Genomic DNA, 5,401 nt, shown 5'->3' on the forward strand with positions numbered 1-5,401 from the left:
AGATGATATCCTCATCTACTCCAAGAGCGAAGAAGAGCATGAGCAACATCTTCGATTAGTGCTTGAACTCTTAAGACAAGAGCAACTTTATGCGAAATTCTCCAAGTGTGAATTTTGGTTGAAGGAAGTCCAATTTCTGGGTCATGTTGTGAGCGACCAGGGTATCAAAGTTGATCCCGCCAAGATTGAAGCTATCAGCAAGTGGGAGAGTCCCACTACTCAAACTCACATTCGCCAATTTTTAGGTCTCGCCGGTTATTACCGAAGATATATTGAAGGATTCTCTCTGATTACGCGTCCTTTGACCGCGCTGACTCACAAAGGGAAGAAGTTCATTTGGGAACCCGAACAGGAATTTGCATTTCAAACCTTGAAGAAGAAGTTAACCACCGCACATATCTTATCACTTCCTGAAGGCAGTGACGATTTTGTTGTTTATTGCGATGCTTCAAAAAGTGGTTTTGGTTGTGTACTGATGCAACGCACAAAGGTTATCGCTTACGCCTCCTGACAACTGAAGATTCACGAATGAAATTACACAACGCACGATCTCGAGCTTGGAGCCGTTGTCTTTGCATTAAAAGTGTGGATACACTATCTTTATGGAACTAAGAGCACTATTTTCACCGATCATAAAAGCCTCCAACACATTTTCGATCAGAAGCAACTGAACATGAGACAGCGTCGATAGATCGAGACACTGAACGACTACAATTGTGAACTTCGTTATCACCCTGGCAAGGCAAATGTTGTAGCTGACGCTTTAAGTCGAAAGGAGAGGATGGCACCTCTTCGTGTTCGGGCACTGAACATCACCATCCATTCAAATCTCAACAGCCAGATCCGAGTAGCCCAAGATGAGGCTCTCAAGGAGGAGAATATATCTCATGAACATTTGAACATACTTGTCTCTCATTTGAGGTTAAGGAGACTGGACTTCAATATTTTGCCGGAAGGATTTGGGTACCTCTTTATGGAGATCTACGGAACCTTATACTAGATGAAGCCCATAAGTCGAGATATTCAATTCATCCAGGAGCCGGTAAAATGTACCACGATCTTAAGGAACAGTACTGGTGGCCTAATCTTAAGAAGGACGTTGCAACTTATGTTGGTAAGTGTTTGACTTGCTCGAAAGTTAAGGCCGAACATCAGAGGCCCTCTGGGTTACTTCAGCAACCAGAAATCCCGCAATGGAAGTGGGAAAGGATAACAATGGATTTCATTACCAAGCTACCAAAGACGGTGGGCGGATACGATACCATTTGGGTTATCGTTGACCGTCTTACCAAATCTGCACACTTCTTAGCCATGAAGGAAACTGATACGATGGAGAGACTCGCTCAACTATATATCAAAAAGGTTGTATCTCGTCATGGTGTACCTTTATCTATCATCTCAGATCGAGATCCCCGTTTTGCTTCCAGATTTAGGCGTTCTTTGCAAGAAGCCTTGAGAACACGTCTCGACATGAGCACTGCATATCACCCACAGACCGACGGACAAAGCGAACGCACTATTCAGACTTTGGAGGACATGTTGCGTGCTTGTGTCATTGATTTTGGAAAGGCTTGGGAATGGCATTTACTGAGATGACCCGACCCAATCCATAGGGACGAATACAATAACATATGATTACATCGCGAGGTACTTGACCTCTAAATGATACATTTTACAAACATTGCATTCATTTTTAAAAGACAATCTTTCATTACATCGAAAGTTGACATGTATGCATACCATTTCATAATATCCAAACTATAAATGACCTAATCTGTCATTTACTTAATAATAATCTTTAATGAACTTCAACGACTCGAATGCAACGTCTTTTGAAATATGTCATGAATGACTCCAAGTAATATCTTTAAAATGAGCTAATGCACAGCGGAAGATCTCTTTCAAACCTGAGAATAAACATGCTTTCAAGTGTCAACCAAAAGGTTGGTGAGTTCATTAGTTTAACTTAAACAATCGTTTCCATCATTTTAATAGACCACAAGATTTCAGATTTCCATTTCTCATAAACATACGTCCCATGCATAGAGACAAAAATATCATTCATATGGATTGAACACCTGGTAACCGACATTAACAATATGCATATATAAGAATATCCCCATCATTCCGGGATCCTCCTTCGGACATGATATAAATTTCGAAGTACTAAAACATCCGGTACTTTGGATGGGGCTTGTTGGGCCCGATAGATCTATCTTTAGGATTCACGTCAATTAGGGTGTCTGTTCCCTAATTCTTAGTTTACCAGACTTAATAAAAAGGGGCATATTCGACTTCGATAATCCAACCATAAAATGTAGTTTCACGTACTTGTGTCAATTTCGTAAAACAGTTATAAAAGTTGCGCATGTATTCTCAGCCCAAAAATGTAAAGGGTAAAAAGGTAAATGAAACTCACCATACTGTATTTTGTAGTAAAAATACATATAACATCATTGAACAAGTGTAAGGTTGGCCTTGGATTCACGAACCTATATTAATTATATATATTTATATGACGGTCAATATTTGTCTAACAATTTAGGCCAAGTCATAGTGTACCATAATCCTAATGCTCGAGTCTGACTCAACAGTATAGTAACATGTTATATTACCCATGCTCAGTTAAAATTCTAGTAAAAGGTGACGTGTGATACAACGTAACACAACTGGTTTCACAATCATAAAATAGTATTTTAGTATTTAGAGAAAGTCAACACAAAAAATTAACTGAAAAGTTAATGGGAAAAGTCAAAGTTCAAGGTCAAAAGTCAAAGGTTAAAGTAAAAACGAGGTCTCATGCAAAAATTACAATAACTTATACAAAAAATGATTTTTCGGTCAAACATGACTAAACGGCCACTTCAGCGATTTTTAGAAAAATTATCGGAACTCCGATTGATAAACGGCCAAAGATAAAAGTTACACATTACCAAAAAGATTAAGCATAAATTTTACAGAAGTAAACTAAACCTAGACAACTCGTAGTTGCCAACGCGGTTTCGGCGTTTCAAAGTTAATTTTTCAGCTTCAATAAATTTACAAAAGTGACCGAGTAGCCTACTTTGGAGATTTTTAGAAAATTCCTCGAAACTCGGATTGACAAACGGTCAAAGCCTTCAAATTCTAGTTACTACAAAGATATAACATGATTTTTGGCAAAAGTAAACACACATCAGGCCGACCATGAAAACTGATACAAAACTGACATTTTTAATAAAAAAGTTTCAGCTCTTTTTAGAATTTTAAAATGTGACCAAACAGTCAACTTTGACGATTTTTAGAAAAATCGTCGAGACTCGAATTGACAAACGGCCAGAGTCGTTTGTTAGACCTTACAGCAAAGAATTCAGTGGTATTTTTGTTTTAATCTGAAACAACGCAGATCAGCAAGAATTTCATTTTTCCGTATCGACGTTTCATCAAAATTTGCAAAACTTCTTTTATCCATAACTTGACAACCGTTCAACGAAACGAGACGTGCTTTATATGAAAATTCATCTACTCGACGAGTAGAATCCAAATAACCACTTTTTATTACCCAGAAAATTAGTTCACTAATTATTATCAGCATTTTTAATTACGAAATTAATTGTTTAATTCATAACTTTCTAACCGTTCATCGAATCCATTCGATATCTAAATGAAAAGTTTTTAATTTTTCGCTAGCTTTCCAAGGACATGCATATCTTATACCTTATCTCAACCGTAGGTGTAACTAATTCAGGATTCAACATAACCTATCTAAGGGCAATATCAAAAATACAAATATGCATAATTCTATTTTCTCGAGCACTAGTCAGGGATACACTATTAGTATGTAAAAATTTAATTAGGAGTGCTCACGTATCAATATTGAGGTTCAATACTGTAGGAAAGGTACGTAGACGCAACGGAGATGACAAACACTAGATTGACCTCATGAGTATACCCCTGATCCATACCCATGACCTCCATAGCTATAACCCATAATTTCCTTAGCTCTATCCATCTCATAAAATTCCGTTTTGAAAATAATGCCCTCATGACCTCGTCGTAATATTTTATGTATATTACTAATAATATCGCTCATACTAATAATACTAAGAAGTTTAATAATAATAATAATAAAAAATAAGTATATGTATATTTAGAGAGCGATCGAGATATATGAATGAGTAAATAAGAAGCAAAAACTAGTACGTTCAATATTTAAAGGAAAATTGGACCTCACCAACTCCTTAAAGTCTCCGTGATTTGTGGCATTCTAATTTACATCACATATGAAGAAGAAAAAACGTGGCTAATGGTTAGCTTATTTAATATAATATATTAAATTTATACAATTAATTAAATATTATATTATATTTACGTTCATGGTAAAAATATAATTTTTACAAAAATGACATGGTCGTGGTCTCACGACTCATGTACCACTTTCGGTTTTTCGGGCGCACTTTCGTACGTTTAGAAAACTAGCCTTTTACGTTACGTGACGTGTACCTTTTACAAAAATTAGACTTACTCAACAATAAATTACCTTTATAAAAATATAACTTATAAAATTGAGCGTTGTGGTCATTTACTTCTATAAATCAGTGACTCGTTGTTTATCAAAATATATTATTTTAAAACAGGACGTTTTATGACTCGTACCTTTATCAAAATATAGACTTAAATTAATTAAAATTTAACCCACTCAAAGTGTAACTTAATCTTTTGAATATTTGGTTATTTCCTTTTATAAACCATAATCTCATTATTTATCAAAACAATATTAATGATATTAGTTTAGATCAAAACGTTTGTTGACTAATTATAATATAATGATTCATCATCTCGTAAAATATATATATATTTTCATTTTAAAAAAAAAAACTATTATAAACTCGTATATATCGTATATAATGGAAATATTAACGTAATAATATTATATTTAGTTTTTCAAACTAATAATAATTCGAAGTCTATTTTACGTAACGTTTACACTCTAAACCTATAATTCCTTTATATGTTAACGTTTATTTTAGTTTTCTTAAACTTTCTAAATAAATATCTTAGTATCAATTGAATCAAATAACAAGGGTTATGAAATTCAATCCTCCACCAACTTTTGTCTAATCCTCAATAATTAACACTTTTGTTCTTATATACAATCACTTTTCCAAATATTCTGAATACCGTTAAAAGTAAGGGTTTCATAATTCAAAGTGGACCTCATAACAGAGACTCTTCATCCTAATTCAATGTATCTGATAATTCAATCATTTGATATTATCTTTTAATCTCGTCGATAAACTTACATCGAACAAATACGTTTACGTAAAGTTTTATCCATTCAGTACCTTAATAACCTTTCCCAGTTCATAACATAGATCTCATAACCTATATTCATTTCAACTAACCCGTTCAATGTCTTATT

This window comes from Rutidosis leptorrhynchoides, chromosome 10, assembly GCF_046630445.1.
Source record: "Rutidosis leptorrhynchoides isolate AG116_Rl617_1_P2 chromosome 10, CSIRO_AGI_Rlap_v1, whole genome shotgun sequence".
Taxonomy (NCBI): Eukaryota; Viridiplantae; Streptophyta; class Magnoliopsida; order Asterales; family Asteraceae; genus Rutidosis; species Rutidosis leptorrhynchoides.